Raw genomic sequence first — 11,342 nt, 5'->3', positions numbered from 1 at the left:
CACTACTGACCACAGACACTTTTACCACCGCTGGATTTACCTCTTAATTTCTAAAATGGTTTTATTGTTAAACAATGGTATCAATAATGTTATTTATATGAAGCTATACTTCAATTTTACTAACATACAAGAATTCAAAGTTACTCGGTATCGGACATTTCTTCGATTTTTTCCAGTTCACATTCCATAAGCAACGATGTCGCAAAAATATCAATGTTGCTGCTTGCCCTTGGCGGTAATTGTCGCTGGTTAAATAGCACACCACTAGGCCCAGCCTGGGATTGTACAATTGGCGCTTGCGGAATATAAGTCTTGAAGTTTTCTTCGGCTGATTGCAATATTTTAGACACTTCGATTTTATGCTCAATCTAAAATAAATATACATATTGAATACAAAATTGACAAGTGCACAGATAGTAGTAGACAGTTCGATAAATTATTATCCATATTTACTTCTTTTATGATACCGATAAGAACGTCTGGGTCTTCATAACTATAGTCAACGTTGATGTTGTAAGTGGCGATACCTTCTTTTTCATCGATTTTGTAGTGTAGCACGTTTGATTTTCTCTAAAATATTATACTTTAGCGCAAAACTACAGCAGTATGCGTGGACGGTCTCAAATTTACCACTGTCAAGAGATAGTTTACCGCATCTTTTGCCGTTTTAAGGTTGAGTTGTTCGGCCAACTCGGCTAGGGTCATGGTCGAGAACAAGTTGGCCTGGTTCAAAGATTTCACAAGTTGTTTCACCAATCCAACATTTTTATCCCTTCAAAAAAAAAAATTTATCGTGAACCATATTAAACATTCAAATATTAAGCAAAACAGTCCAAATAGATATCAGATGTTAATGTAAATATATGATAAATATGTTTTACCTTACATAAATATCTTGGTGTTTAGCAATTGTCGCGTGGACTGCTGTTAAATTTCCACTTTGATAAAGTGGTACCAAATCTAAGTACGGTTGACACGTTGGTCCATACAATTCATCGAGGATTGTGGGATCAACGTTACAGTATGTTGGTACCGATCCGAAGTGTATGAAGACAAGTAAAATGAATTTCTTATAGGAATCAATCGTGATTGGCGAAATTACAGGAAATGTTGTCATGAAAACAATTTCGAAAAAAGTAATTGCTCTGTCAAAGTTTTTCATCGCTGTGTATATGAGACCGCCCGAAAAGTAGTAGTTCAAAAAGTATTTCGGTTCAAATATAATTTTAGGCTGTAGGACAAAATAAACACAATATTAATATACAGAACACATTAACAAACAAAATGCATTCCCACAGGTTGTACACAGTGTCATAACAAAAAATGTTACCTTCCTTGGCAAAAAAATACTTCTTCTTTTTTTAGGAAAACAAAAATAATTGAATTGATATAGTATGAAACGGAAAATTCTAAAATATATAAGTAATCCTATGTATACTTAATAATAATAAAAAAAAAAGATTTTGTATATAAATAGCTTAAATTAAATTTATATCGCTACATATTGCGTAAAGACATAGGCATTATTTAAATACAATATTAATTTTATTAACACAAATGTCCAAATAATAATTTCAAATACATTTTGGCACACATTTAAATATCAAATAAATTAAATAAATTTGAACTGAAAACCACAGATTATTAATGAAGTAGTCAAATAAAATATTATTGACAAAACTATATTACTTGATACAGTAAATAAAAGTACTTTAAATACGAATTGAATTTTTACATTAAATAAAATTGATTTAAAAAAAAAATCGTTATTTAAGTTATGTAACGCTAAGGTTTCCTACACATTTCATTGTTAGAAAAACGTATTGTGTAAATAAAACTTAACATTATGTATTTTTATAATAAGTAATTGCGTAAACGTGACTAGAAGTTTTTTATGACTTAAAGCGGTGGTAATCAAACGGCGGGTACAATTGACTTATACATGTACAATTTTACAAGAGAACGAAAATTCTATTCTCAATGTGTTTTTACAGTCAGGTTAGAATTATTATCATTCAACACTACTGACCACAGACACTTTTACCACCGCTGGATTTACCTCTTAATTTCTAAAATGGTTTTATTGTTAAACAATGGTATCAATAATGTTATTTATATGAAGCTATACTTCAATTTTACTAACATACAAGAATTCAAAGTTACTCGGTATCGGACATTTCTTCGATTTTTTCCAGTTCACATTCCATAAGCAACGATGTCGCAAAAATATCAATGTTGCTGCTTGCCCTTGGCGGTAATTGTCGCTGGTTAAATAGCACACCACTAGGCCCAGCCTGGGATTGTACAATTGGCGCTTGCGGAATATAAGTCTTGAAGTTTTCTTCGGCTGATTGCAATATTTTAGACACTTCGATTTTATGCTCAATCTAAAATAAATATACATATTGAATACAAAATTGACAAGTGCACAGATAGTAGTAGACAGTTCGATAAATTATTATCCATATTTACTTCTTTTATGATACCGATAAGAACGTCTGGGTCTTCATAACTATAGTCAACGTTGATGTTGTAAGTGGCGATACCTTCTTTTTCATCGATTTTGTAGTGTAGCACGTTTGATTTTCTCTAAAATATTATACTTTAGCGCAAAACTACAGCAGTATGCGTGGACGGTCTCAAATTTACCACTGTCAAGAGATAGTTTACCGCATCTTTTGCCGTTTTAAGGTTGAGTTGTTCGGCCAACTCGGCTAGGGTCATGGTCGAGAACAAGTTGGCCTGGTTCAAAGATTTCACAAGTTGTTTCACCAATCCAACATTTTTATCCCTTCAAAAAAAAAAATTTATCGTGAACCATATTAAACATTCAAATATTAAGCAAAACAGTCCAAATAGATATCAGATGTTAATGTAAATATATGATAAATATGTTTTACCTTACATAAATATCTTGGTGTTTAGCAATTGTCGCGTGGACTGCTGTTAAATTTCCACTTTGATAAAGTGGTACCAAATCTAAGTACGGTTGACACGTTGGTCCATACAATTCATCGAGGATTGTGGGATCAACGTTACAGTATGTTGGTACCGATCCGAAGTGTATGAAGACAAGTAAAATGAATTTCTTATAGGAATCAATCGTGATTGGCGAAATTACAGGAAATGTTGTCATGAAAACAATTTCGAAAAAAGTAATTGCTCTGTCAAAGTTTTTCATCGCTGTGTATATGAGACCGCCCGAAAAGTAGTAGTTCAAAAAGTATTTCGGTTCAAATATAATTTTAGGCTGTAGGACAAAATAAACACAATATTAATATACAGAACACATTAACAAACAAAATGCATTCCCACAGGTTGTACACAGTGTCATAACAAAAAATGTTACCTTCCTTGGCAAAAAAATACTTCTTCTTTTTTTAGGAAAACAAAAATAATTGAATTGATATAGTATGAAACGGAAAATTCTAAAATATATAAGTAATCCTATGTATACTTAATAATAATAAAAAAAAAAGATTTTGTATATAAATAGCTTAAATTAAATTTATATCGCTACATATTGCGTAAAGACATAGGCATTATTTAAATACAATATTAATTTTATTAACACAAATGTCCAAATAATAATTTCAAATACATTTTGGCACACATTTAAATATCAAATAAATTAAATAAATTTGAACTGAAAACCACAGATTATTAATGAAGTAGTCAAATAAAATATTATTGACAAAACTATATTACTTGATACAGTAAATAAAAGTACTTTAAATACGAATTGAATTTTTACATTAAATAAAATTGATTTAAAAAAAAAATCGTTATTTAAGTTATGTAACGCTAAGGTTTCCTACACATTTCATTGTTAGAAAAATGTATTGTGTAAATAAAACTTAACATTATGTATTTTTATAATAAGTAATTGCGTAAACGTGACTAGAAGTTTTTTATGACTTAAAGCGGTGGTAATCAAACGGCGGGTACAATTGACTTATACATGTACAATTTTACAAGAGAACGAAAATTCTATTCTCAATGTGTTTTTACAGTCAGGTTAGAATTATTATCATTCAACACTACTGACCACAGACACTTTTACCACCGCTGGATTTACCTCTTAATTTCTAAAATGGTTTTATTGTTAAACAATGGTATCAATAATGTTATTTATATGAAGCTATACTTCAATTTTACTAACATACAAGAATTCAAAGTTACTCGGTATCGGACATTTCTTCGATTTTTTCCAGTTCACATTCCATAAGCAACGATGTCGCAAAAATATCAATGTTGCTGCTTGCCCTTGGCGGTAATTGTCGCTGGTTAAATAGCACACCACTAGGCCCAGCCTGGGATTGTACAATTGGCGCTTGCGGAATATAAGTCTTGAAGTTTTCTTCGGCTGATTGCAATATTTTAGACACTTCGATTTTATGCTCAATCTAAAATAAATATACATATTGAATACAAAATTGACAAGTGCACAGATAGTAGTAGACAGTTCGATAAATTATTATCCATATTTACTTCTTTTATGATACCGATAAGAACGTCTGGGTCTTCATAACTATAGTCAACGTTGATGTTGTAAGTGGCGATACCTTCTTTTTCATCGATTTTGTAGTGTAGCACGTTTGATTTTCTCTAAAATATTATACTTTAGCGCAAAACTACAGCAGTATGCGTGGACGGTCTCAAATTTACCACTGTCAAGAGATAGTTTACCGCATCTTTTGCCGTTTTAAGGTTGAGTTGTTCGGCCAACTCGGCTAGGGTCATGGTCGAGAACAAGTTGGCCTGGTTCAAAGATTTCACAAGTTGTTTCACCAATCCAACATTTTTATCCCTTCAAAAAAAAAAATTTATCGTGAACCATATTAAACATTCAAATATTAAGCAAAACAGTCCAAATAGATATCAGATGTTAATGTAAATATATGATAAATATGTTTTACCTTACATAAATATCTTGGTGTTTAGCAATTGTCGCGTGGACTGCTGTTAAATTTCCACTTTGATAAAGTGGTACCAAATCTAAGTACGGTTGACACGTTGGTCCATACAATTCATCGAGGATTGTGGGATCAACGTTACAGTATGTTGGTACCGATCCGAAGTGTATGAAGACAAGTAAAATGAATTTCTTATAGGAATCAATCGTGATTGGCGAAATTACAGGAAATGTTGTCATGAAAACAATTTCGAAAAAAGTAATTGCTCTGTCAAAGTTTTTCATCGCTGTGTATATGAGACCGCCCGAAAAGTAGTAGTTCAAAAAGTATTTCGGTTCAAATATAATTTTAGGCTGTAGGACAAAATAAACACAATATTAATATACAGAACACATTAACAAACAAAATGCATTCCCACAGGTTGTACACAGTGTCATAACAAAAAATGTTACCTTCCTTGGCAAAAAAATACTTCTTCTTTTTTTAGGAAAACAAAAATAATTGAATTGATATAGTATGAAACGGAAAATTCTAAAATATATAAGTAATCCTATGTATACTTAATAATAATAAAAAAAAAAGATTTTGTATATAAATAGCTTAAATTAAATTTATATCGCTACATATTGCGTAAAGACATAGGCATTATTTAAATACAATATTAATTTTATTAACACAAATGTCCAAATAATAATTTCAAATACATTTTGGCACACATTTAAATATCAAATAAATTAAATAAATTTGAACTGAAAACCACAGATTATTAATGAAGTAGTCAAATAAAATATTATTGACAAAACTATATTACTTGATACAGTAAATAAAAGTACTTTAAATACGAATTGAATTTTTACATTAAATAAAATTGATTTAAAAAAAAAATCGTTATTTAAGTTATGTAACGCTAAGGTTTCCTACACATTTCATTGTTAGAAAAACGTATTGTGTAAATAAAACTTAACATTATGTATTTTTATAATAAGTAATTGCGTAAACGTGACTAGAAGTTTTTTATGACTTAAAGCGGTGGTAATCAAACGGCGGGTACAATTGACTTATACATGTACAATTTTACAAGAGAACGAAAATTCTATTCTCAATGTGTTTTTACAGTCAGGTTAGAATTATTATCATTCAACACTACTGACCACAGACACTTTTACCACCGCTGGATTTACCTCTTAATTTCTAAAATGGTTTTATTGTTAAACAATGGTATCAATAATGTTATTTATATGAAGCTATACTTCAATTTTACTAACATACAAGAATTCAAAGTTACTCGGTATCGGACATTTCTTCGATTTTTTCCAGTTCACATTCCATAAGCAACGATGTCGCAAAAATATCAATGTTGCTGCTTGCCCTTGGCGGTAATTGTCGCTGGTTAAATAGCACACCACTAGGCCCAGCCTGGGATTGTACAATTGGCGCTTGCGGAATATAAGTCTTGAAGTTTTCTTCGGCTGATTGCAATATTTTAGACACTTCGATTTTATGCTCAATCTAAAATAAATATACATATTGAATACAAAATTGACAAGTGCACAGATAGTAGTAGACAGTTCGATAAATTATTATCCATATTTACTTCTTTTATGATACCGATAAGAACGTCTGGGTCTTCATAACTATAGTCAACGTTGATGTTGTAAGTGGCGATACCTTCTTTTTCATCGATTTTGTAGTGTAGCACGTTTGATTTTCTCTAAAATATTATACTTTAGCGCAAAACTACAGCAGTATGCGTGGACGGTCTCAAATTTACCACTGTCAAGAGATAGTTTACCGCATCTTTTGCCGTTTTAAGGTTGAGTTGTTCGGCCAACTCGGCTAGGGTCATGGTCGAGAACAAGTTGGCCTGGTTCAAAGATTTCACAAGTTGTTTCACCAATCCAACATTTTTATCCCTTCAAAAAAAAAAATTTATCGTGAACCATATTAAACATTCAAATATTAAGCAAAACAGTCCAAATAGATATCAGATGTTAATGTAAATATATGATAAATATGTTTTACCTTACATAAATATCTTGGTGTTTAGCAATTGTCGCGTGGACTGCTGTTAAATTTCCACTTTGATAAAGTGGTACCAAATCTAAGTACGGTTGACACGTTGGTCCATACAATTCATCGAGGATTGTGGGATCAACGTTACAGTATGTTGGTACCGATCCGAAGTGTATGAAGACAAGTAAAATGAATTTCTTATAGGAATCAATCGTGATTGGCGAAATTACAGGAAATGTTGTCATGAAAACAATTTCGAAAAAAGTAATTGCTCTGTCAAAGTTTTTCATCGCTGTGTATATGAGACCGCCCGAAAAGTAGTAGTTCAAAAAGTATTTCGGTTCAAATATAATTTTAGGCTGTAGGACAAAATAAACACAATATTAATATACAGAACACATTAACAAACAAAATGCATTCCCACAGGTTGTACACAGTGTCATAACAAAAAATGTTACCTTCCTTGGCAAAAAAATACTTCTTCTTTTTTTAGGAAAACAAAAATAATTGAATTGATATAGTATGAAACGGAAAATTCTAAAATATATAAGTAATCCTATGTATACTTAATAATAATAAAAAAAAAAGATTTTGTATATAAATAGCTTAAATTAAATTTATATCGCTACATATTGCGTAAAGACATAGGCATTATTTAAATACAATATTAATTTTATTAACACAAATGTCCAAATAATAATTTCAAATACATTTTGGCACACATTTAAATATCAAATAAATTAAATAAATTTGAACTGAAAACCACAGATTATTAATGAAGTAGTCAAATAAAATATTATTGACAAAACTATATTACTTGATACAGTAAATAAAAGTACTTTAAATACGAATTGAATTTTTACATTAAATAAAATTGATTTAAAAAAAAAATCGTTATTTAAGTTATGTAACGCTAAGGTTTCCTACACATTTCATTGTTAGAAAAATGTATTGTGTAAATAAAACTTAACATTATGTATTTTTATAATAAGTAATTGCGTAAACGTGACTAGAAGTTTTTTATGACTTAAAGCGGTGGTAATCAAACGGCGGGTACAATTGACTTATACATGTACAATTTTACAAGAGAACGAAAATTCTATTCTCAATGTGTTTTTACAGTCAGGTTAGAATTATTATCATTCAACACTACTGACCACAGACACTTTTACCACCGCTGGATTTACCTCTTAATTTCTAAAATGGTTTTATTGTTAAACAATGGTATCAATAATGTTATTTATATGAAGCTATACTTCAATTTTACTAACATACAAGAATTCAAAGTTACTCGGTATCGGACATTTCTTCGATTTTTTCCAGTTCACATTCCATAAGCAACGATGTCGCAAAAATATCAATGTTGCTGCTTGCCCTTGGCGGTAATTGTCGCTGGTTAAATAGCACACCACTAGGCCCAGCCTGGGATTGTACAATTGGCGCTTGCGGAATATAAGTCTTGAAGTTTTCTTCGGCTGATTGCAATATTTTAGACACTTCGATTTTATGCTCAATCTAAAATAAATATACATATTGAATACAAAATTGACAAGTGCACAGATAGTAGTAGACAGTTCGATAAATTATTATCCATATTTACTTCTTTTATGATACCGATAAGAACGTCTGGGTCTTCATAACTATAGTCAACGTTGATGTTGTAAGTGGCGATACCTTCTTTTTCATCGATTTTGTAGTGTAGCACGTTTGATTTTCTCTAAAATATTATACTTTAGCGCAAAACTACAGCAGTATGCGTGGACGGTCTCAAATTTACCACTGTCAAGAGATAGTTTACCGCATCTTTTGCCGTTTTAAGGTTGAGTTGTTCGGCCAACTCGGCTAGGGTCATGGTCGAGAACAAGTTGGCCTGGTTCAAAGATTTCACAAGTTGTTTCACCAATCCAACATTTTTATCCCTTCAAAAAAAAAAATTTATCGTGAACCATATTAAACATTCAAATATTAAGCAAAACAGTCCAAATAGATATCAGATGTTAATGTAAATATATGATAAATATGTTTTACCTTACATAAATATCTTGGTGTTTAGCAATTGTCGCGTGGACTGCTGTTAAATTTCCACTTTGATAAAGTGGTACCAAATCTAAGTACGGTTGACACGTTGGTCCATACAATTCATCGAGGATTGTGGGATCAACGTTACAGTATGTTGGTACCGATCCGAAGTGTATGAAGACAAGTAAAATGAATTTCTTATAGGAATCAATCGTGATTGGCGAAATTACAGGAAATGTTGTCATGAAAACAATTTCGAAAAAAGTAATTGCTCTGTCAAAGTTTTTCATCGCTGTGTATATGAGACCGCCCGAAAAGTAGTAGTTCAAAAAGTATTTCGGTTCAAATATAATTTTAGGCTGTAGGACAAAATAAACACAATATTAATATACAGAACACATTAACAAACAAAATGCATTCCCACAGGTTGTACACAGTGTCATAACAAAAAATGTTACCTTCCTTGGCAAAAAAATACTTCTTCTTTTTTTAGGAAAACAAAAATAATTGAATTGATATAGTATGAAACGGAAAATTCTAAAATATATAAGTAATCCTATGTATACTTAATAATAATAAAAAAAAAAGATTTTGTATATAAATAGCTTAAATTAAATTTATATCGCTACATATTGCGTAAAGACATAGGCATTATTTAAATACAATATTAATTTTATTAACACAAATGTCCAAATAATAATTTCAAATACATTTTGGCACACATTTAAATATCAAATAAATTAAATAAATTTGAACTGAAAACCACAGATTATTAATGAAGTAGTCAAATAAAATATTATTGACAAAACTATATTACTTGATACAGTAAATAAAAGTACTTTAAATACGAATTGAATTTTTACATTAAATAAAATTGATTTAAAAAAAAAATCGTTATTTAAGTTATGTAACGCTAAGGTTTCCTACACATTTCATTGTTAGAAAAACGTATTGTGTAAATAAAACTTAACATTATGTATTTTTATAATAAGTAATTGCGTAAACGTGACTAGAAGTTTTTTATGACTTAAAGCGGTGGTAATCAAACGGCGGGTACAATTGACTTATACATGTACAATTTTACAAGAGAACGAAAATTCTATTCTCAATGTGTTTTTACAGTCAGGTTAGAATTATTATCATTCAACACTACTGACCACAGACACTTTTACCACCGCTGGATTTACCTCTTAATTTCTAAAATGGTTTTATTGTTAAACAATGGTATCAATAATGTTATTTATATGAAGCTATACTTCAATTTTACTAACATACAAGAATTCAAAGTTACTCGGTATCGGACATTTCTTCGATTTTTTCCAGTTCACATTCCATAAGCAACGATGTCGCAAAAATATCAATGTTGCTGCTTGCCCTTGGCGGTAATTGTCGCTGGTTAAATAGCACACCACTAGGCCCAGCCTGGGATTGTACAATTGGCGCTTGCGGAATATAAGTCTTGAAGTTTTCTTCGGCTGATTGCAATATTTTAGACACTTCGATTTTATGCTCAATCTAAAATAAATATACATATTGAATACAAAATTGACAAGTGCACAGATAGTAGTAGACAGTTCGATAAATTATTATCCATATTTACTTCTTTTATGATACCGATAAGAACGTCTGGGTCTTCATAACTATAGTCAACGTTGATGTTGTAAGTGGCGATACCTTCTTTTTCATCGATTTTGTAGTGTAGCACGTTTGATTTTCTCTAAAATATTATACTTTAGCGCAAAACTACAGCAGTATGCGTGGACGGTCTCAAATTTACCACTGTCAAGAGATAGTTTACCGCATCTTTTGCCGTTTTAAGGTTGAGTTGTTCGGCCAACTCGGCTAGGGTCATGGTCGAGAACAAGTTGGCCTGGTTCAAAGATTTCACAAGTTGTTTCACCAATCCAACATTTTTATCCCTTCAAAAAAAAAAATTTATCGTGAACCATATTAAACATTCAAATATTAAGCAAAACAGTCCAAATAGATATCAGATGTTAATGTAAATATATGATAAATATGTTTTACCTTACATAAATATCTTGGTGTTTAGCAATTGTCGCGTGGACTGCTGTTAAATTTCCACTTTGATAAAGTGGTACCAAATCTAAGTACGGTTGACACGTTGGTCCATACAATTCATCGAGGATTGTGGGATCAACGTTACAGTATGTTGGTACCGATCCGAAGTGTATGAAGACAAGTAAAATGAATTTCTTATAGGAATCAATCGTGATTGGCGAAATTACAGGAAATGTTGTCATGAAAACAATTTCGAAAAAAGTAATTGCTCTGTCAAAGTTTTTCATCGCTGTGTATATGAGACCGCCCGAAAAGTAGTAGTTCAAAAAGTATTTCGGTTCAAATATAATTTTAGGCTGTAGGACAAAATAA

At 30.9% G+C, this 11,342-nt stretch overlaps 1 long non-coding RNA gene across 6 annotated transcripts; it reads right to left on the bottom strand.

The window, feature by feature from the left end:
- Window positions 1-2,655: 2,655 nt before the first annotated feature.
- Window positions 2,656-10,767, bottom strand: LOC126840078 (uncharacterized). 6 transcript variants are annotated; one of them, XR_007686035.1, is made up of 4 exons: window positions 10,549-10,767; window positions 10,224-10,463; window positions 8,958-9,307; window positions 2,656-2,791 (listed from the first exon to the last, which is right to left on the bottom strand). It is a non-coding gene; the product is annotated as an uncharacterized LOC126840078 (long non-coding RNA). The 6 variants fall into 6 exon arrangements; XR_007686036.1 differs by lacking the exon at window positions 8,958-9,307 and adding an exon at window positions 6,939-7,288; XR_007686038.1 differs by lacking the exon at window positions 8,958-9,307 and adding an exon at window positions 4,920-5,269.
- Between the last annotated feature and the right edge of the window lie 575 nt (window positions 10,768-11,342).

The sequence above is a fragment of the Adelges cooleyi genome, unplaced genomic scaffold (genome assembly GCF_023614345.1).
Source record: "Adelges cooleyi isolate 19-005CV unplaced genomic scaffold, UGA_ACOO_1.1 ACOO_flye_CR_arks_rails_tigmint_CR_PRNA_34, whole genome shotgun sequence".
NCBI lineage: Eukaryota > Metazoa > Arthropoda > Insecta > Hemiptera > Adelgidae > Adelges > Adelges cooleyi.
The sequence above is the reverse complement of the archived record's forward strand: the minus strand, read 5'-3'. Positions and strand labels throughout refer to the sequence as shown.